This window comes from Falco peregrinus, unplaced genomic scaffold (assembly GCF_023634155.1).
Source record: "Falco peregrinus isolate bFalPer1 unplaced genomic scaffold, bFalPer1.pri scaffold_58, whole genome shotgun sequence".
NCBI lineage: Eukaryota > Metazoa > Chordata > Aves > Falconiformes > Falconidae > Falco > Falco peregrinus.
The window spans coordinates 459,016-482,756 of NW_026599622.1; the positions used below are offsets into that span (position 1 = coordinate 459,016).

The window sequence follows — 23,741 nt, forward strand, 5'->3', positions numbered from 1 at the left end:
CCATTCAACAACAGAATGTGCGAGGGACAGACACTGACTGAACAGGCAAGCTTGCCCATGCCTCAGTCCTATGCTAGGTGGGAAACCGATTACAACTACTGACATCTGTTTCCAAGTCTCATGATATCACGTTTACCATTCTGAGGGATGTGCTATCATGCTGACTGCTAATTACAGGGCATATTTTGACCAGAGGTATTGCAGAGGTTGCAGCTTTTTACCAAATTAGAAAGCTCTGTAGACTTCCTGAGGAGCAGTTACATATAACACCACATAGCAGGACCCACAAAATCAAATGCCTCCGAGGCACAGCATTCGTCCCGCACTCAAGTGAGAAGTAACGTGCCCTGTTCATACCATCCTAGTTTTGAAGCATCCCTTTGTTGGTATTGTACTAAAACCAGTTCCGGTGAAGAAACTGCTAGCATGAACATCAGTGAAGGGGGAAAAGGTGTCTCAAACAAAGAAGTCTGATGGGATTTTGCACTCATCATAAAGATAGCTGTTTTAAAAAAGGTCATCCACAGAATGGCTTGGGTTGGAAGGGACCTTAAAGATCATCCAGTTCCAGCCCCCCTGCCATGGGCAGGGACACCTTCCACTAGACCGGGTTGCTCCAAGCCCCACCCAGCCTGGCCTTGAGCACTGCCAGGGATGGGGCATCCGCATTAAATTTTACTGAAGAGCTTATTTGGGAGCTTCCTATGCCACAGTATTCTTCACCACAGTTTCTCTTGCAAAAGAGAACTTGCAAAAAAAACCTGTTACGCAGTTCATCATTTAGAACTCAGTATTTTTTGGTCTTTGAGCGCTTCTGGAAATTTTATAACCCTAATGACCAGAAGTCTTCATTTCTACCACCTAGTTGTATACTGGTTTGATGAGCAATTTGGTTTAGCATATTAGAGCATATGGTTTGGAACTAGAAATGGATTCTAACTTTAGACTGAAAAGCACAACCTTGCTTACAGATACTCTTCAACACTAGTTGAGACCAGTATTTAAAAACGCTTACCTTAGCCACATAGGCTTCAACTCTGTTTCTTGATGGTAACGTATTCCCGGTCGGGGTTAGGAAGCTTCCTCCTAGATTTAGACTTCTATTCAGTGCCGGATTGTTGCTAATATGTCCCAGTTCAGTTGAATACAGAACTGGACCACTGACAGCGCTGCTTGCAATTAAAGGTTTGCTTCCATGGCACTCCTGAAGGAGCTTAGCGTTGGCTTCTGCTCATCTCTCATTAGCTCTGAAACATTCAGAAGCATACAAAGAATTATCTTTGGTAATAACACTTCCGCAAAGTTACCCTCCAGGTCTTTGACTATTATCTGACTTCTGAAAGTGGAAGGGATTAAGAGAGTTCAAAAAAAATGTCCATAATTTGATCTGAGGTTTTTTGAAGAGCCTATTTCTAGGTAGCCACACTACCTGCAGGAAGCAGCAAGAGTTAACCAATTCTTTGGACTTCTCAGCATTAAGGCCTCAAAGCAGTCTGTGCACACCGTGTGTTTACATAGCTCTTCCTGAAAGGTACATCACCGGCGTAAGAACTCTGGGCTTCCCTTCCTTTCCCAAAGCAAGCTGAAACCTATGACATGCGGCTAAAATGGAAGCCATAAGATTTTTGTTGTTCTTCTTCATAGCACCAAATGCCGTTCTCTGAAGGGCCTATCCTTATTCAAGCAGTAAAGGACATGACATTCTCTTTTCTGCCGTACTTAGAATAAGAAGAGGAGATTAGAGACTGGCAAAAAGGCTGCCTGTTAAAACAAACTCAACTTCAAAAATATCCTATTAATGCCCATGATCGGTGGTGTTACTGCTGGAACACTGAAGAGAAACGAAGATAGTTCCAATGAACAGGGGGGAGCCTTAAGGTACTTTCACCACAAATATGCTCTCTTATGCATAATGCTGACCAGATGTAGAAAAGGTATTTAACGAAGAAAACTGCTTGAGGAAAAAGTAGTATCTTATTATCACGCCAAAAATGCATGGACTTACCCTTCCAGTTTATTTCCTAGGCACCTTCCATTTTTAACTTCCTCCAGATACAGGTCTTTGTACTTTTCCGCTTCTGCCTGTACAGATTCTTTTTGAAAAATACTGTCTCGTTGGGTATTTTTTATCCTGTCCAATTCACGTTCGAGGTCTCCAATTCTGTGTTCTAGCTGGCTTGTCAGCAAAGCATGACGACTGGCTCTGATTTGTTCTAATCTGTCCTGGGAGGCTGCCTGCATCTGAAGTAGATACACACTTTCAACCACCGCAAAGAAAAAGAGAACTCCCCTCGCCAGTCAATTGCACGTACCCAGTTTCAAGGGCCCAGCTCTATTCAGCGAGGCAACTGTGCCTCCTCACTGCCATCAGCGACCAGGGCAGAACCCTGGAACTACCACACTAAATGATTCTTTTCATTCAGAAAGAACCCCCATCTTAGCACTATTCTTCATCAAAGCTACTGATGGAAGAACACAATCTCTGTAGGACAGGGCATAGCATTCCTCAAAGAAATTATGGAGATGCCGCACCCCCAGCCCCCACCCTGCAGCTTTGGTGACTTCTTTTCTGAGCGTTGCCCCTTGTGCAATGACTAAGGAAGATGTGTATGCCTGGCTGTGACAACTCTAAGTTGCAATACCCATTCAAGGATAAACAATGAGAACAAGACCAGTGGACAGTGATACCCCTCCAAGAACTGCAAAATGAAATTCTACCTTGGCAAGTTTTTGATTCAGGGCCTGCAGGCACACTGCACGCACATGAAAGCATCTTGCCCAACCATATTCCCTTCTCCCACTGCCCTTCAGGAAAAACAGAAGTACAGCGTAACACATGGAATCAGGCACCACCCCCCGCCCCTAAAAATGACAACCAAAACAGAAGTCTATAACAGACACACATAAGAAATGAACTTACCTGCAAAATCAGATTGACTTCTTGCCGTTTTTGTCTTATTTCTTGTTCAGCTCACTCTTCCACCTCTCTTTTGGATTGTTCTATTTGGCTGCGATCCACCATGTTAGTCTCCATATGGTGTTTGAGATTAGCCACCTCTTCTTTCAGCTGGCTTTTGCTCTTCTCCAGTTTTTCATGGTTCCCACGCATGGTGGACAACTCCTCTCGCAAATCATGATTTTGTGCTTCTAGCTGCATGCCTTTTTTAGGCTCTATCTCCAGCTGCTGGGAAAGTTCATCAACCTGTAGACAGGAAAGGGGAAAAAACCAGGGAACTCAGAGGGATCTAAAATTAGTCAAATCTGTGAAAATTGGTAAAGGAGTTGGCCATCAAGACTATTTATCACAAAAGTGAAACCAGGCTCTTCTTTTAAAACAAGAACAGCTTTCACATAATTTCTGACAGCATTCCTCAGGTTCCCATCCTTCCTCAGTTCTGCAGTGGGTCACGGACCGAGAGGTACCAAACCAGCGGCATGACACCCGCAGGGCTATGCTGAAAAGCACCAGGGCTATTCTTCTGCGAGGTGTTCATACGATCATAGGAAATCAAACACACCCATACCCAGTTACATCACAGCCACATTCTGGTTTCATCAGAAAAAGAACCATGTGTCACGCTTCAGAGGAACTGTCACATGCTGTCACACGGTCAAAGCTTTGTCACAGAACTGACAAGGCAAGAAACGGGTACCCTTCTCTTCCATTACGCTAAACGATCTGGAAGTAGCGGTTCAGAACACCGCTTTTGCAGCAGTGGTGGCAGAAGACAGTCTCTTTAGGTCAAAGCTGCAGTTTGTTTTCAAAAGATTTCCAGGAAATATCAGACTTCCCATAGGTCCCAATGGTCAACTACAGCTCTATCCCCTTCTTTCCCCCTCCAGAAACATCCATCGTCTATACCTATTAACCATAAAACATGATATCCCATCATCTTTTATTTTTAAAAAAGTGGGGGAAACCAGCAGAGTCAACACTTGAAAGTCTCTAAAATACGTAGAAACTTTACACTTATTTAAAATTGCCCAAACGTAATTCCATTCCCTGTCATTCAAAATAACTCTTCCAACAGGAACACAAATATGCTGCTAACCTGTGAACTAAAAATGAGCCACTCTCAAGGCAGTTGACTCGTTCTACAATAATATCTTCTAAAAAGGAGCATAACTTTGAAACACAGCTATCTCAGTAATGAGCGGAGAAGCAGCTAAAGGTCACATGCTACCGAACGGCCAGAGCAATGCAGGAGCGGGCTGGAAACTAGGACCACGCGTGGCAGTTAGCTGAGGGGAATGTGCTCGAGCTTGTCTAGACAACAATTAACATGATGAGGCATGTTTGCAGAGCACAGGGGAGTGGGAGACGGATGGCGCCAAGGAAAGGTAACACCTTGCTGTTAATTGCTGGTAGTTAACCACCAATCAGTGATTGCCTAGTATGCAAGGCTTAGCTTCAAGAACCAATTAGTTTGAAACGCGCAGCTTCTGTAAGTGTATAAAAACGTGTGCTTCTGTACAATAAATTGACATTTGCTTGCATCAAGCTGCGTCCCGTCTCTTCATTCGCCGCAGAGCAACCTCAAAACCATTTATGGGTCTCTAAGACCAGGAAAGACGGACTGAGTCAGCTACTAGTAAGCAACAAGTTACAGGGTTTCTTCCGCACCACCTCACACTGCATTGTGCCCTGGGAAGCAAAGACACCATTCCGAAAAGCAAACCCCCACCTGCCTCCTGCTCAACTCGTGCCCGAGACAGGCTTCAGGGGGTGACCTTGGGCAAGGCCAACTGCACAGAGCTGTTCCGAGTGATGGTGGCGTTACTCCCCTCTCTTCCGAGAGGGAATGCATCCGTCGGAGCCCGACGATGCTGCCACGGCCTCAAGCTGCAGCCAGGCCTGTGCTGGGCCTTCACTGCTCTCAGCCCTGACCCTCACCCATGGACGTGACGGCCCAGTAGGACTGCAGACCTGCCCATCCCTATGGACCGGCCTGGTGATCTGCACTCTTGGAGGACTCTGCTTACTGTCCCCAGAACTGTCCCCAGAACTCTTCTGCTCTTCTTGGTGAGGGCCTGTGGGGCTGATCCCTGGCCTGTGTGGTCACAGACCCTGCCAGCCTTGCTGTGGCTCTTGCTTTGCCCTTCCTCTGCAGGACAGCCTACCCCTGATGTGCCCTCGCAGATACTGCTGTGTACGTAACACTTCCGTCTTTACCCCTAAGAGCTACATCAGTATTACAGTCGCCTACTACTGTGACCATAGAAGGAACATCAAAAAACAGCCAAATAATTTCAGAAATACAGCCAAGAAAAAAAGTCAACAATATGAAAAGAAGTATAAAGAAAGAACAAAGGTTTCACAAGAAAAAACACCACAATAACCCAAACAAAGCAAAGCTCACCTTTGTTCTTAATCTGCCAATTTCATTGACCACTTCAGAATACCTGTTCTTCACTTCTCCCTGCAAATTAAGCTGGGACAGTCCCCCTCTCTCCTCATACACCCTTAGTTCCTTCGTAGCTCTGCTCAGCAGCCTCTTCAACCTGCACAGCAAACTAGTCATGAAAACAATGAAGCAAAGGAACAAAACTGGACTTTTTCACATACTCTCATGTAAACAGCACAGACACAGCTTGCTTCATCTTTAACGTGCTTGACACACCAGGAATTACCAGGAAAAACCAGTATTCCTGCGCCACATACACTTGGAGAGTCCAGATTTCACCTGAAAAGAGGAATGAAAGACTCCCTTTTTCCCAGGAGAACTGCAGGGCAACCTGCACCTGCAGTTGTTTTGGCAGCCAGTGAAAACTAGGGGCTGGTGTACAGAAGTACCTTGCAAGAACTAACACGAGGCCGGCATCTGCTCACAGTTAGGTACACCTATTTTTACACTAAAGTTTAATAAAACATGACTTCTACGCAGGGATACCTCTTCACCACGCTAAAAAGCCGTCCCTCTTACAGTCTTTCTGCAGATCGAGGTTTCTTTTCATTTCTTGGGCCAGACGTAGTTCAGCTGGGTGTTTCAACTCTACCAGCTTCTTCACTTCCTTTCTTTCACTCTCACATCTTTCTTTTCTCTTTTGAAAGTGTATCACACAAACAGAGCACAGGAAAACTACCTACGTACAGTCTGTGCATCTAGCGCTCTCCACAGAGAAGCTGCCGGACGTCTCTATCCGTTAGCCACGTTCCACAGAATGCCACGGGACGGAATTCCTGAGGATATTCCATCCCTTCAGGTTTCACATCAAACAGACCAATACGTAACTACAGAAACAGATGCCCTCGCTGAAGCAAAGGCCATCCTCTTCTAGACATAACAGGTGGAAAAGATGCTGGAGAACACTTTTGGCAGTGCCTCTGCTCATAGTAGGGATTACGTAGGTATGCACTTCATGGGAGAACATGGATCCATCCAAAGCTTTCATGGGATCTTCCAGCAACCAGCAGGCAGGGGCTTGTGGAGGAATCTGATCTTTTGGAGTTCTTCAACATTTTATTCCCCTCGGCCATTACCTCCACCTCTTCTGTGTGGCCATTTACTTAGCCACATGCTGGTTTTCCTCCTCTTGGTGTTTTCTCAGCCACACCAGAGGAGAGCTGGCAGCTGTTTTGACTTTGTACTTCCATTTTCCCTCTACAGAAAAGGAGAAAAGGGGAAGGCTGTCCCTTGGCAACTGGCAGGCGCTGCTTGTTTCCCAAGCACTCGTTCATTTACCCAGCATTCCTTCAGTATGTTTTTCGGCAAGGCTTTTAAGCTCCCGCTACGCTGAAAACATACAGCAGCTCCTCCACACACGCACTGGAAACATCAAGCATTTTAAACCTGCCCAGAAACCAAGGGGTCAGAAGATGACCACACAAAATCCAAGGAAGAACTGGGAACTGTGGCCTTGCTCGATGTGCTCAACTGATAGCAAACCACACTGGGAACTCTTCCCAACAGAGCCACTCCAGAACTTACACAAGGATACCCATCTAGCTTTTATTTGCTTCCTCCATGACCCCCAAACGATAAGGTACTCGCAGCCTGAATGGCAGGGATAACAGAAAACAATGATACGTAAGAACCTGACCAGAAGGTGCATGTGGTTCTCCTGGGTATTGGCTCGGTGCCTGGAGAATTTTCTGGGCTCACCTGTTGCAACAGTTCAGCCTTCTCCTCGTCCAGCTGAGCAACGCGCTCTTCAAGGTGGGATCTTGACTTCAAGTGCTCCTCCCACGTGCTGTGCAAGTCCTTGGATGTCAGAGCCAGCATGTTCTGCTTCTGCGTCTGTGAAAGCAACAGTGGCAGAAGAAAAAGTAAGGTGGCCGGAAAAGACAAGAGCGCAGGAGAATGCAGTAACTTACACAGAAACAGGCCTAAGCTCTCCTCCACCCATCCAAGACCTATGGCCAAGGTTGGCGTGGAGTGTAAAACACACCTTAGGAACCATAACCAAGAACAGCAGCTGGAGCTGGTGGGAAGAAGGAATACTCTAGAAGCGACAGGATGAGGTTACAACTTTGGGGGATAAGATGACATGCACACACACACAGAATCACCCTACAGCTTTCCTGCAAAGCTCCTCTGGTTCCCTCTATACTTCAGTTTTCGTAAGAACACTGCAAAAGGTGGTGCAAAAGGACAACATTCGCTCCTGCTTTCAACAGCTACACTCAGATTTATTCATATAGTTACAGACATTAACTACCTTAGTTTTCACCGTTTTTTCCAACTCCTTTTGCAAGCGCAGCTTGTCTCTCTCCAGGTCACTGTGGTAGCGCGTAGTAACTTCAAGTGAAGCTTCTGGCATAGATTGCTTTTTAAGTGCATCAGCAAGCTCCTGCTGCAGTTGTCCAAACATGCCCTAACGAAACAGTTAAATTAGCATGAAGAAAGTTCTAAGAACACGAAATACGCCTTTAACTTATTTTGTTATACGGTTAGACCTGTCTAGATTGAACCCAAAAGTATGAAATTTTGCCTGCCACCAGCAGGCATCTGCACAGATGATGACCTCTCGTCATCTTTCTCAGCTGAGCACCTTTGACTATCAGCAGCTGTTCATGAGGATTCCTGTTTCCTAACACATAAAAAAGGCTCAGGTATTGTTCTTCCTTGAACAATACACAGGAACACACTGCAATCGGGTATTTTTTTCTAACAAAACCCAAAGAAATCTGTTGTGATCTAAGAGCCACAGTTTGACTGCAAATATTACCCTGGTGACTGAAGGCAGGACTTTGTGTTAGATTGTTCTTTCTTCTGTTTCTTCACTGTACAAATACAATTAAATGAATACAAATATCTGAAAGCTCCTTTGAGATACACTTTAAGGGTATGTTGAATCACATCCTCTTGTAGTCTTCTTACTCAGCTCGTTTTAGAAATACTGATAGATTAGGTTTACAAAAATCTGGATAGCTCATTATATATATATAGCTATATACATATACACACACACACTCTCTCACATGATCTTCAAAAGGAACCCATTATTTTGGTAGTAAGAATACAAAGCAAGTCACAGTTTACAATGATTGACAGTACTGCTGGAGTGTGGCTACACATCATAGAAGAGAAAGCTTAAGGTCACCGTCTGACATGAACTTTGAGGAACAGGCAGGCCCCTCAGAACCCTCAAAACACATACAGAAATCAACAGCTGGACATTACTAATACTCTTCAATCTTGATAGCAGCTTACAGAGAACCTCTTTTTTCCCCTCTATAGAAGCTTCATATAAATCTGTCCCCAACCACTTCACTTCTCTGCATCTTCATTTCTCAGCCCTCGTGTATTGGATGGTTCCTCCTTTTATACCACTCTCATTCATGTCATCAGTGCAATACTTACATCAAAACCATCAAATACTTTAGACTATTCTATAGGGCATAACATGGACTAAGGAAAATAGATGGAAAAAAGTTCTAGAGAAGAATCACCTTTCTTGATCAAAGCTTAGACTTGGGTACCTTTTTTCTGTTCTCTGCTTAGATCTGAGGACTAATATCCCCGTTGCCAAAACTTTCCGCAATTCCGAGGGAAACATAACAAACCAGAACAAATGAGTATTCTTTGGTCCCATGCATGTAACTTACACCGGATACATTGGAGGAACAAACTAATTTCAAGAACGGACAAACTTTAAATTGTTCTTTCTACGCATATACTTTACCTGTCTTTCTACTACGTCAGTCTCGTATTTAAAGACTTGTTCCCTTAAATCAGTACGCTTGGCATTTAAATCCTTGTTTCGCTCTTCTATTAGATAAACTTGCTTTTCTGTATCAGCTCTAAGTTTGTTGAAAATGTCTTTAAAACGCTCCTGCCCATAATCCGCTATTTTTTCTTTCATGATCCTCTTGTTCTGCATCTCTTCCCATTGCTGATGGAGTAAAAAGGTTTTCACTCTGGAGCTGGGCCAATCGCTCCTGCAGGGACTCCTGTTTTATTACAAGTTTGCTTACTGGATCTTTCTCAAGTTGTCGAGCCTGATCACATTCCTTTGCCCGACACTGGCCTTGACTTAATTCTTTTTTGTCATTTCTAAAAGCAAAGCTTTTTCTCCGAGCATTTGCTTCAACTGGTGAAGCTCATTTTCTAGCCTGTTAGCTTTGCTTTTAGCTTTACACAGCTGCAGAGACAAGCTCTTGTTGGTTTCTTGCACGTCAGAGAGGTCACGATGGAGCTCGACTTGCAAGCAAAGGCATTCATCACGTTCTCTGGGAAATCTTCGTTCAGCATTGCTTTTTGATGACAAATGAAGTTCAAGTTCTTGAACTGCAGCGTTCAGGGAGGAACGCAATGACTCAATTTCTGTCTCTAGTCTGTCTTTGCTTTTGTTTGTCTGCTCAAGTTTGGAAGTCAGCACTGCAGATTCTCTCTTTACTAAGTCCAGCTCCGCGTTGAACTGAAAAAACATTTGTCTTAATGCTTCCTTGTGCAGTTTAAGTTCCTTTTTGAGAGCTTCATTTTTTTCTTTCAAGGTCTCATTTTCCTTTAAATATTTTCCTTGTTCCTCCTGGTGCCTAAGTCTTACTTGAGTGAGTTCTAGCCTTAGCATAGCAATCTCATCTTGTAGTAACTGATTCTTGTACAACAGGTCCTGTTCTCTATCAGTGCGGGATTCCTGAATGACAGGGAAAATGAATAAAGAGCCAATTGGGAAATGAATCTACAAAAAACCTGCAGCAATAAACTGCATTTTAACATTTCTAGTACCGAAGCATGACTTCAAAGATGAAGTTTCAGGCAATAAGCTACTCTGTGAACCCATGCACATGTACAACGTACGTACCCAACGGAAGTGCAACATAGCCTTAAAACCTAAATGAACATCCCAAATATACAGTTACGTTTTTTTCCCCCCTTAAACCAGCAACCAAAGCTTTTAAAATGACAGCGCTTTCTTGTATGTGCATGCCTTTATAATACTGCCTTTAAGGTTGAATTAGTTGTGCTACAGATCTGGTAAAAACAAGGCCAGAAAGGGTATTTTCCTTCTCAAATGTCTTCTGAACACTTATCCTTTTGTATTACTGGAAGTTAGCTATAAGACTCAATCACCCCCGGAATGCAATAGTCCTGTATATTTCCTCTTTATTGTATGTATAACTTTTTCCCACTTAAACACATTCACCCTACATTTATTGGGCAGCACAGCCAAGAACAAAAAGGCTTCAAGGCACTGCACATTCTTTAGGAAATTCAGTAAACTCTTTTCAAGATCTTTTTTAATACAGTGTTTATGATTGCTTTTTCTCCTCCAGTTACTCTAACTCTTACAGAGAGTTGAATTCATTGCTGAGAGTCGATCATAAAATTTTAGTTATGTGGAGGTGGCAAAGAAAGGCATACTTGAAGTAAGTTCAATAAGGGAATAACTAATTAAAAAATAAAAGCAATGGAAACACAAACACTGTCAAACAACTTTCTTCCTGGTCAACCTTGCCATAGGTAGCTAGGTGTTTCACTGCTAGAAAGCCTAAAAAGCGATGACAAAATGTCTATGAAATGGAAAATAACAGATAGGTTAAGAAACGGTGTAAATAGTGTCTTCTATTAGCTTCCGACTTGCACAAGTAATTCAGGTACATACAGGAGCGATGCTGCTTTCCAGAACTTTTAGACATAAGAGAAAACAAGAAAGGTATTTACCCAGATAAGTTACACTGGTAAACAGTAAATAAACATCAGGAAACAGAAAAAGTTATGTAAGATTTATTATGACTTTAAAACAAACATGGTGAAATGTAATTTATTAGAAAAAAAATCTGCTTACCTCTGAATTTTTTCCTATAGATCTTCTTGTCTCTTCTTCTAGTTCCTTTTGTCTCCCAAGGTGGTTGTTCAAAATTCCTTCTTGAAGGGCTCTGGCCCTCTTTTCCTGAGAGCGCTGTCTCTGTGTTTCATCACGTTCCTCTTCAACCTACAGTAATACAATAAAACTGCTTGCATCTTAAGAAAAAACAGAGCTAGCAATACATCTTCCCATTCTCCCTTGCATACTTGAAAACATTTTTGATTCCCCACCGTTATGATAATCCACCTATAAATAAATAAATTTAAATTTTCTTATGAAAATTTAAGAAGGCGAAATACAGGATGTTTTGTAGTAATTCAAAAAAAGGTCAGGCTTTGCCTGAAATACAAATGAAACCTAAATTTTGAAAAAGGAAAAAAGGAATAATAAACTGCAAAGCAAAAAAAAAAAAAAAACAACCACCCAATTGTGAACCAACTGTACTCTACTGTTCTCAAAATTTGACAACTGTTATCCAACGCCTCTTCCGTGAACAAAGCGCCTCCTTCTCTAGGCATACTGGAATACAATTGAAAAGAAGCAGAAAATAAGACAAAGAGTTTAATTCATTATTTAATAGACCTGTTTCAAGAGCCTTCTCAGTGTTCTTAACTCCATTTCTAAATTCCTAGACTGTAACTCAAGTTTCTGTTTCTCCTCCATCTCTTTACAACATTGATCTTCTTTCCTTCGGAGGTCTTCTCTCCTTTTCTCACACAGCACTTCTACTCTGAGCCTCTTTTCTTCTTCTTGTTTCAAAGAAGATCTGGGATTTAACGGAGTATTTGAGAAACAAAAGCACTGATATAAAAGTAGATATTCCACATGATGAACTTGCAGAGACAACTCAAACCAGAAAAAATGTTAAACGTTTTCAGAGTTCGTATTTTTACTGTACTTTTCAACTTTTTAAAGAATTCTAACTTCATGCCATTGTGCATGGTATCAGTTGTACAAGATACAGAAAAAAAACGTTGAGTGATTTATCAGTTATTTTTAAATTTGTATAGGGAAACACACACCAGTGTGCACACTTCTATAATAAAATTTAAAAAATCCATCTTCATATTACAGCCATTTTGCTGAAAAAGGAGTTTGTTGTCTCATCAGATCAAAGCATCGTAAACTTTTACTATGGTTAGTATACATTTTCTTAGTATACTGAGCAGTGCCTACACATTACGGATTCAGTGACCAGAAGCAATACTGGTGAATCAGCACGCCACTTACCTATGGCAGACCCAACAATTTTTCAGCAAGCCTTCTGTAAGTCTAAAACAACTGCTGACCACAGGCAGGACAAGCAGCTTCCGTTTACTCCAGAAGGATGTCAGTGTTCAAAACCAGATTCAGAAATGCATGGGGTTTAAGCTGAATACGATTAAAAACAGTTTTAAACCCCAGTCGGATCTACCTCTGGGAGAAACTACAGCAATTTCATTTTGAAGCTGACTTACAAGGAAAGCCTTATGGAAGGTCAGCTTCTTTACCAACTGAAACAATCAGCAATAAGCACTGACATGGTAAAAAACGGTCCATGGTGTGCCCACGGTACCCAAACAAGCAAGCAGCTTTGTGTTTGATCATTATTTTGACTATTTTTTCCCATATACTCGCAACAGTCAACAAGAAAAAAAAAAAAAAAAAATCAAGTGTCAGCGTAAGGGAAGAACTGCCAATTGAAAGCCTGCTTTAGAAATTCTGCAAAACAAGAATCAACCACCACTAAAATTACTTGAAAGACTGACAGAAACATTTGTATTTGAATGGCGTATATTGCAAGGAAAAAGCTTTACAGGTAATTTCTAGGGTAATTTCGCAAAAAGTGTAACTTTTAAAGTATAAATTTAACGCTGCTTGGAGAATTCACTTAGAATGAAAATACTACTTCTTTATACTTGACAGATGCTTGAGGATTTTGAACACCTGCTGAAGTCAAACCCAGGCCAAGCTGGGACCGGCCTCGTCTTCCTCGTACTCCCCTCCCCCGCGCTGGGAGGCCCAACTCCCCCAGGCCCAGCTCCCGCAGCCTCCCCTCACAGGGCTGGTGCTCCTGCCCCCGCGCCAGCCCGGCATCTCTCTGCCGACCTCACACGGGCTGGGCAAGATCTCCTGGGCTGGGCGGCCAAAAACCGGACCCCGGGCTCGAGACACAGCTCAGCAAGCCCTGAGGAGGGGTGGGCACTCCCTGCCCCCAGTGCCCTGGCACTGCTGCCCCCCAGACAGCCCAGGCCGCTGCGGGCCGCCCCAGCTGCCAGCTCACGGTGGCTCCTGCTGAGCTCGCTCTCTGCCTGGGCCGCCTGGCCCTGCTGGGCCAGCTCCCCAGCCACGCCATCCCACCGGGGATCACCACGAGGAGATCTCCCCTCCCAGGCCAGGGCTCTGCAGTTGTCCTTGCTCAACTGCCTACGGTGCCTGCTGGCCACCCCTGTCGGACGTGATGTCAACAGCGATGAGAAACCTCACACCTCCGGGTCTAGCTCAGGAGTGTGGGGAAAGGGGCAATCCCAAACTTGACCTTTCCAACAAACAAACAGGTAAGCAAACAAATGCTCTAAGCTCTGCTTTGACTTGCACTGGGTGGAGTTACCAGAAATCCTAGTATTATAGGCCAACTGAAGCTGCGAGGACAAAATGAAAAAAAAACCCACACCCAACCACCTCGCAAATCTCTCTTATAAATCTGATTTCCCCGTACACACTCTCTTGCTCTTTTCTTGCTAGAAAACAAAGTTAGAACAACATCCAGAAGACTGTACATGGAGCTGGTATCCGGACGTTTTTCCCCTCTCACATTATGTACTTCATAGCATAACTGGCCCACGGGATTCAAAAAACCCAAACCCAAAAGACTGGGAACTTCTCATCCTGTTGCCTGCACCATCGGTGTCTTTCGGAACAAAACCACTGACAAGATAATACATTATCAGACCACAATTTACATACCTAAGGCTTTGGATACCCCTTTTCCATTCCGCTTCTTGGTGAGCCGACACGGATTTCAAATCTTGAGTCTTCTCCGCTCTGAACTGTGACTCCTCCCTTTCATCTTCCAATTTCCTTACTTCTCTTGAGAGCGCTTTATACCGATTTTTCTGACGTTCTATTCTCTGTTCATATTCAAGAAGTATGTTTTGCATTTTCAACAAAGTAGCAGAACCTGTTTTGAGACAGAAAAGACACAAAGCTGCACAAATACTGCCCAATGTATAAGCTGTTCAATGCTTTGCTGTATTAGGTGCAGGTGGCAGGTTAGTGGGAAGGTCCCTGTGAGAAGAAGCCAGGGGTCGCCCCGTGCTGGACATGGACGGTTTCGATGGACCCACCGCAGGGCACAGCTGAGCCTCTCAGCCGTGCTGGCAGCTCCTCAGGAAAAACAAATGTAGGAAAGGGCGAAACCACCACACGGGCAGAGAAGGGGAAAAGCATGTGAAAACCAGCCCCGCAAACGAACACCCAGGTCAGCGAAGGAGGAGGGAGAGGTGCTGCTCCAGGTGCCAGAGCAGAGATTCCCCTGCAGCCCCGGAGAGAACCATGCTGGAGCAGATACCCACAGCGCAGTGCTGCGGAGGACCCCGCGCCAGAGCAGGCGGATCCTTCCCGAAGGACCTGCGACCCATGGAGGGCCCAGGCTGGAGGAGATTTTCCCCAAAGGACTGCAGCCTGGGGGAGGACTCACACTGGAGCAGGGAAAAGGGACGAGGAAGGAGCAGCAGAGAAACTGCTACGTCCCGACTGCCGACCGCAGCCTCCCCGCGCTGCCTGGGGAGGTGGCAGGGAAGGAGCGCAGCAGAGCTTGAGCAGGGGGGGTGCCGACGTGTCCTTCTCAGGTTTGGGGTCTTTGTTTCTCACTATCCAAATGTATTTTAATCGGTGGAGTCTGTTTTGCCAGTGACAGTCACTGGGAAGTGACAGCCCTGCCTTCACACTGACCCACCAGCTTTTTCGCCCCGTTTTGTCAAGGAGGGGCAGTGGCAGCACTGGGGGGGGAGTTTGGCCTTCGGCCAAGGTTAACACTTGCCTAATGAAATTTTAGCATAGTTTAAGAGCCCTAGTAAGTGATGCTTATGTTTATATAATGCCTTGTGCATATACGCAAGCATCTTATGACAGTTGAAATTTGTTACATATATGTACTTACTATTTTTAAGCAAAGCCATTATTTTGCTGTACTCTTTGTCATTAGCTGTTGAGGGGGGTGCTGGTTGTGGCTGGGATAGTGTTAATTTTCTTCGCAGTCGCTGGTACGGGGCCATGTTTTACAGTTGTGCCGCAAACAGGGTTGGTAGCACGGGGATGTGTTCCTTATGGCCCAGCAGCGCCCACACAGAGCCAAGGCCTTTCCTGCTCCTCACCCCACCCCACCAGCGAGCAGGCTGGGGGTACGCAAGGAGCCGGGCCGGGACACGGCTGGGACAGCTGACCCCAGCTGACCCAAGGGATGTGCCATGCCACGCGGCATCATGCTCAGCATATAAAGCTGGGGGAGGACGAAGGAAGGGAGGGACATCCAGAGTGATGGCACTTTGTCTTCCCAAGTATTTGTTATGCGTGACGGAGCCCTGCTGTCCTGGAGATGGCTGAACACCCGCCTGCCCATGGGACGTGCTGGATGAATTCCTTGCTTTGCTTTGCGTGCGTGCGTGGCTTTTGCTATTAAACTGTTTTCATGCCGACCCATGAGTTTTCTCACTTTTCCCTTTCCGATGCTCTCCCCCACCCCACTGGGGTGGAACAAGTGAGTGGCTGTGTGGTGCTTAGGTGTTTAGGTGTGGCTGGGCTTAAACCACATCAAGGGGATATAAAGAAGAAAAAGCTCTTGCTGACTTTTGATGACCGCATTAGAAGGAGCTGAACTGTACTTTGCAAGAAACTGCTTCTCCAGCTCTGACTAGACAGAGAACCAATGATAACGTAAGGCACATCGGCTGGTAATGCAGGCAACATCTCAGGTTAGGTGACAGTTTCACAGCTTTTGAGGGGGATCTCTAGTCACACAGAGATACTATATCAAAATATGAAATTAAAATACTTAGGAGTGCCTACAAAGAAATCATGTTTTAAGGGGAACTTGTAACAGCTGAAGACAGAGACTTGAAAACATACCCGTATGAACCACGCTAAGCTCTTCCAACAGCAGCATAGTCTCCTTGTAGGCTGAAGCTTCTAACCGGACATCCTCTGAAGTTGGGTCAGATGAGTGAGTTAAACCAGGGCCATCAGTTACTTCCATTGGTATGCTGACCTACAAAAAATACAGTACTTTCTGTAATTCCACTGTCTAGTATTACAGACCATTACAAATGCAGGAATGATTCATTCTCTCCCTCACAGCCCACAGATTTGTCTCAAATACAATAAAGCTGCGTACCAGCAGCAATTTGTACATCTGGTTGATCACTACATAAACACTGCTCCCATCGAAGTGATTAAAAGCTGATAGAGACTGTTTACCAAGAAACTAGTTTTACAGTACCTCGTTCCTTTCACTCCTGGTTGTTGCTGCAGGTCTAGAAAACAGAAATATATTTCAGTACTGAAATGCTTACTTTGCATTATGAATAATACCTACCGTAGCTTTGAAAACTTAACTGCAGAACTGAATTAAACTAAAATCTGGCATAGTAACTTTGCTAGATATAGTTCAAGACTGAAACAATTATTGTGTGCTATTAATGTCTACTGCAAGGCTAATTTTTCCGCAAGATATTAAGCAAATAGTTGAAATAACTGTTCCCTAAACTTCACGCAAAGTGACAGAAATCTTACAGCTACAGACATGGAGCTATACGGTTACGTGCATTCCCTGTTTAATACCAGGGGTTCAGCTCCCTTCAGTAATGAGAATCCTTCTCCTACAGGTCAAAGAACTGTAATTTTGGATTCTCTGGTGTCCTGCGTCTGGCTGGGATGCAGTTTGTTTTCTTCACAGCAGCCCACACAGGGCTGTGCGTTAGATTTCTGACCAAAACAGTGTTGCTAACACACCAGATTTTTAGCTAGGGCTGAACAGCGTCAACAACTTCTCTTTCGCACTTTGCCACAACCCACACAAGTAAGTTCAGGGTGGGCAAGAAGTCAGGAGGGAACAGCTGCAAGAGAAAAGGTGGAGCGGGGAGCAGGGCAAAAAATCCTGAGTACCTGCAGTGAAAAAAACTGAGATACCTCACCCTTTTTAAACACATGAAATACTTCTATGCCTGTGCACACACTCATGTAATTAATCAGAATTTGTGCACGTGACCTCATTGTTGACTTGGCCAGCATGTTCAAAAGCACTCTAAACAAAAGTGAAGTGTTTGTCAACACAAAGCGCATCAGGTAGTCACAGGAAAGAACAAGAAAGAACAAGAAAGAACATCAGGTGGTCACATGAAAGAACAAGAATCTTCATAGGCGTCAGGTTTACAAAAAACCTAAACACACAACAAAAACCCAAACTAGCCTCTAGCTCTCAGGCCAATTTTTATCATTAAGTAAGTTTTATTTTCAACATTCCTTATATGCATACCTTCCTTCATCCTCAGATGTTTCACTGGAAGTGCTCTCATCCGGTACTTGACCATGATTGCCACTGGAAGAGCTCATCTGCTGATGAGCCTTCTGCTTTGAAGGCTGTCTTTTACTTTTCTTTGCACCTTTGGCATTCAGGGCAATTTTACTGCATTACACAGAAAGAAAGAAAAAAAATCACCAAGTGAATAGGTTTATAAAAAATATTTCTGTGAAACAGACATACTTAAGATGATGTCCAGAAACAACCGAGACAAAAAATATCTATGATAAAATCACAGACTTGACTGTAAAGATCGTGGAATATGCCCAAGTATTTAAAACCCTTCCCCTAGGAGTGAGGGGGACACGTGGAATCTGAGCTAGATCCAGGTTAAGCTGGACTATATCCAATAGCCACGGTACAGAAAGCACCTAGAGCAGAGATTCCTTTGAAGGACAGACAGAAAAAGCTCCTGCTTAGGTCTGCATAAAAATACGTGTGCCTTCTTTAGACTTTTGAGATTGGTTTGGTAATATCATCTTTTCCCCTCTCCTGACAAAGGGCATATCAACTTAATGAAAAGGAAAACACCAACTGCACGGAGATCACTAAAATCACCTAGAAAAGGGAGCAGTAGCAAACCCCAAGTTCCTACTTTTCTTTTCTAGGTGGCCTTTTCCTACAAAAATAACTGCTTTTTCCAGTCTTCAGTTCTGGTTTTGAAGATGCATTTTACCTCAGTGTTGACATGGAAATCACAGGAATTTAGGTGGGGGTTTTCTTTTGGTTTCCCCTTTTCTTTTTTTAGAGCAGGCAATAAATTTGAACCTCCATCGTGCGCTTCATTTTGTCAAAAAAGAATTTTTCTTCATTTTTTGAGAAGCAGTGGACTACTCACTATGGCTTTCACCACTGAGGAAACTACTTCAACTACCACAGTATCAGAAAACCTAAGACACTTACATAGCACTACATATAAGAGCTAGAGATTATCTCCTTAGCTTACCCTTTCATTGGCACTTTAATCAATTTTGAGCTCTCCCCAGACGAAAAACTCCTTTTGTCTTTTTCTTCTATTGTGTTTTCACTCTCCATTTTCAAACAGTCATTCTTCCTTACAGTAATCTTTTGTTTCATTTGCTGATTAGTGATGTTATTTAATTTATCCACACATTCCTGTTTTGCCACCGCCTGCACTTTTGAACATCTTTGTTTGCTTTTTTCCTTCTTAACCTATAAAAACAAAGTTAAGCTTCACGTATTTCTAGAAGACAGAAACACCACATCCAAGATTGATTAATTCAGGGTTTACCCCTGAAATAATATAAAATGATTTTTTTTAATTCATAGAGAAGCATTTTCACAAAATTACACTACAAAGTGTATTATGCCATTGAAAGTACTTTGAATTCACTCATCATGCAAGACATAACAAAAATACAGCCCTTAGAAAGAAAACAATAGTGTCTCTTAAAACAGGAACAACAAAAAAGTGAAAACATTACTGATGGACAAAGTGTTAGGAGGACTGCACAATGTTCGTTGTAACACCACCAGAAAAAAATCAAGTGGATCTGCGAACAAGGAGAGGAAAGAAAAAAAGATCCCAAACCCACAAACACAACTGGTTTCACAGGAAAGAGGAGTTTTAGTGAAAGGCAATGAAGACACACCACGCAGATAGCACAGCACATGAATTAGTAGTCAAGACCCTGTTTAGAAGCTATTTTCATTCTTTGATTCAGAATCAGAACTGATATAATTGTATGGATTTCTTTTTATGGCAATGAAGAGATAACTACTTGCACTGGAACCAAGTGCCACCTATTGTTAAACTGGAACAATAATGCATTCTGTTTTCCAAAAATGGGGGAAAAGACAACTCTCCACTGCCCTCTTTATTCACCAGTCACCTATTTCCATTAGAACAAACCCCAAGTTTGTAGGAACCATCTCCCCTTCGTGACGAATAGCTAAAGTGAGCAGCACCGTTGATCCGGAGCGAGATTAAAGAGTAGCAGGTGAACCACCTCTTCTGGCAGCTGTACCTTCTCTTTCTCCAAAGCCAGGAATACTATTTGCAGCATTCCTACCTTACCCTTAAATCTTCCCGTATCTTGGTTTAGTTCTTCATCAAGATTCCTTTTCAGCATGACACATGATTGCTGAGCACTTGCAAAAAGACTTTCCATTCCTGTTTCTCCTATTTTGTTGTCGATAAAGCAGTCCCTGGGAACATCATCACTAAATCCAGAGTCTTTTCCAAGTTCCCTCTCTGTTACAAGAAGTGCATTTTCACCACGTGTAGGAACTGTCTTATTTTAGGAATAATATTAGAAATGTCATCCAAAAGACTTGTTTTAAAGCTGTATCTCGGGGAGTATTCAGGACCTCCCACTGCATTTCTACTACTTCCATTTTCATTCTCTTCCGTTTCCATAGAAGGCATTTTTTTCTCTCTCTCCTTTTGCTAGAGGCATCTTTGTATCACTGATATTGGTTGTGCAATCTTCTTCATCTGTACTCCAGGTATCTTCCATGTTTGCATTTCAGTTATCTTGATCAGAAAGGACACCAAGACTCGGATTACAGTTTCCATTTTGGGTACTTTTCCACCTAGCATAAGTTTAGTATCTCCAAATTCACCTTTACTTTCTAAGTTGTTACTTGATTCTGTTGCATGAGACAAAACAACATGAGAACTCTTCAGCTCAGCACTGAAGCCATCTTCTGACATTTCTTCCACAAGGGAAGGAGTTTTCCCAGTTTCATGAATTGCACCAGGCAGCTGCTTTAGCTCTGCTGTAACATTTTTACAATTTGTTTTCAATTCCCTTTTCTCATTTTCAACTCACGTTCTTGCATATCTTTCTTCCCAAGGTTTTGGACTTAACTGCTTGTCAGCACTGTGCAATTCCTCATTTTCTGCTGTGAAATTTCTGATGTAAAATTTCTGCCTTATCAGTGTGATTTTCATGTGCTCGTTTTTTCTGTCAAGTTGGTAGTTTCTAAAATATATTTATCCTTAAGTAAACAGGTACAGACAGAAAGATTATCAAGAAATAATATTACAGTTAATCTACAATTTCTGTTGCAAACTCATCCTATAATAGAAATAAGGCATTTTGAAAGCCATTTTCACTACAAAAATCAAGGGACACTAAATGAAAGGTTCGCTGCACACCATCTTCTTAACAAGAGAAGGACTCAGAGACAGCAGTTTCTTGGGTTAGGTTTGCCTAGGCATTAGGGTTGCTTTTACCTTTTAGCCTGCTTGCTTTCTGTAACTGCCGGCATTTGTCACAGAGCATGTTTATTTTTCACGGTTTATTGCTTTAATACCATTTTTCATTAAACTGCCAACATTTTCCTCACCCACCCTCCTCCCGCCATCGCGCTCTACCGTCTGGCATCGCACAGTCCCCGGCCACCTAAGCTAACCCAAGGGGAATGAACATGACAAGCTTTTTACCGTTCACCACACAGAGAACTGGCTAAGGGAGGATTATTTCTTCACCCAAGCTTCAGAAATAATAAATTCCACTCCAAGGTGCAAAGGAAAGGATTTATTAGGGAAACCTGCCTGCTCCTGCCCTCACCCCAGAAATCAGGAACCCAAGCTTGCAGGAAAACCGCACCATGCCTTAACCCTACCCAGCCCCCTCAAGCCCCTGTCCCCACGCTCTGTTTCTCAACAGCTCCGACTGCTTCTGCCCCGTGTCACAGTCCTGCCCACACGCCTCCTCGGCTCGTGGTGCCTTCTGAACAGGGCCTGCAGCCCTGGTGTCCCAGCGGGCTGAGACCCTCACGCTCCTCGCGCTCCTCTCGTCAGCCAGGCCCTGCTCCCCCGCGGCAAAGACCCCTCCGCTCACAAGAGGGAAGGAGCACCTCAGCCAGACACCACCTGTCTCACCCTCCCCCTTCCCAAGCTCACTGGCCAACTACTACCGCCTTGCAACAGCCTTAAGTCCTGCGCTTTGCCTGCTAGAATGAGGCACGTCCCTCTCTCGTGATGCCCGGCTGTGGGGTGGAAATCATTAGCTACGCTGTCCCTTCGGGTGTTCCAGAGGACGCCAGACCCCGCTGCGCAGCCCTGCCCCGCACGCCCAACACAAGCAGGACGCCTGCCTTATTCCCCTCTAGGATACCCTCTGAGAAACCCTTTTCAAACACTTCGCGTGGCCAAACAAGAGCGTATTTTGCAGAGGCTGGGGAAGCCTCAGAAAGGTCACCACATTTCAAGGCGCTCTCTTTGATCCTTGCCTTACAAAGAGGAAGACCGGCATGTTTCATCAAACAGATCAGCCTATTACAGACAAATCTCCCTCTTCACTTGAACGTGCATTTTGCGCAGGCAATAAAACCCGCATTTGCCCGCACTGTTTCTCAGCAGTGCACAAGAGGAAAAACACCCCTCAAAATTTAAGCAAACCAACTGAAAAAAAATCAGTGTAACAGCAAGCATCCGACATAGTGACAAGGATTTTACCCCACCATAAGAAGACTGTATCCAGCTTTCCTTCAGACTGTAACGCAGCCTTCACCTACAGGACGTCCCATAAGCATTATTCACTGACTGGTAAGTTTTCTTTACCTTAGTGTATAATACAGCCTACTGAATCAGACTGCAATCCAAAATATTTGGGTTTACATACCTGCACACCATAATATTCAATGCCATCCTTCATGTCTTCTTTTTCACCTGATGATGACATATGAAAGGTAGATCCTGAGTTCTCACCTGCAGTGAAAAACCACACATTTTTATAAACAGCATGACTTCATATTACTTACTTACACCTAAAGTGCATCTTGAATCACCCTACTTGTGACAACAATCTTAACACAAAATAAGAAAAAAACTACATGCAGGACTGACCATTTAGTAAAGGAGAAATCCTTCAGATGAGAGTTCTACGCCAACAGCAAAACTTCCCTGCCATTCTACACTCCAGATGCTCAAGAGACAGCGGCACAAACTACAGGCAGAAGCCCTTCACAACAAACCCTGAACTTTCAGTCACATTTTAGCTCCTAGGCAAAGCATAACAGCAAGGTATCAAAAATTAAGACGGGGGGAAAGTGCTTGGCCACATCATAGCTTTCTCCTGCTACGTTATCATCCAAGAACGTTCAGGTGTTCAGACAGGTCAGCCCTAAACCACATACACTTTCAGCACTATGCCACAAGAACCCGAACCCAAGGAGATACAAACACATCCAAAGGACACACGCAACGCAAACAAGGTAACTTCCCTTACAACTTGCCAGCAAGCGCCGTGAGAGCTGGTGTTCATTAACAAATACTAAGCACTTCACTGCTATAGCGCGCACCCACACCGTAAGCGCATTCCTAAGGCAGACATCGATAAAAGCTCACTTCAGCCTATACGTGTTTACAGACAAACATTTAGTCCACCACGAAGTTACCGGTGTGGCGCTCCCCTGAAACAATCCGCGAGCGTGCTCCGTGTCTGTCTGCAGCTGGAAGCAACACACCAGGTGATCCTTCTTCCGGACTTTCAGAATCCGTCTGTAGAGCATAACACACGGGCGTGAGCAGCGGTACAAATTCTCAACTCATTTCTACGCAAAATGTTCCTGCTAAGCCAACTTGCACAGCATGGAATCACAAAAGCCTTTGATCAGCCCCTTGGAAAGGGCACGTCAAGACACAGTCTATTGGAAAATCACAGCAGACTTGTGTGTTTTCAGATCTTGGGCAAAAACCTCACAACTCATCTAAACTAGTCTGTCACGCTGGCAAACTGCACAGCCGCAAGAGAGAATTAACACGGTAACTCGAGCTGTGGGTTGCGAACCCGTAACCGCAGGTCTGGGGGGGGCCCAACTTTCGACTGAACTCGTACCCGACACTCAAATTTGTGCTGATGTTCCCCAGGCACACGTCCTGCAGTGGGGAGCGAACACATTGCTACTCCCGGTTGCACGGGCTGAACAAAGACAAGCAAGACAAAGCTTACAGAAACCA

General features: G+C 44.0%; 1 pseudogene; it reads right to left on the reverse strand.

The window, feature by feature from the left end:
• The window catches only part of LOC129783605 (ankyrin repeat domain-containing protein 26-like), a 57,157-nt pseudogene that overhangs the window by 8,875 nt on the left and 24,541 nt on the right, over positions 1-23,741 (reverse strand).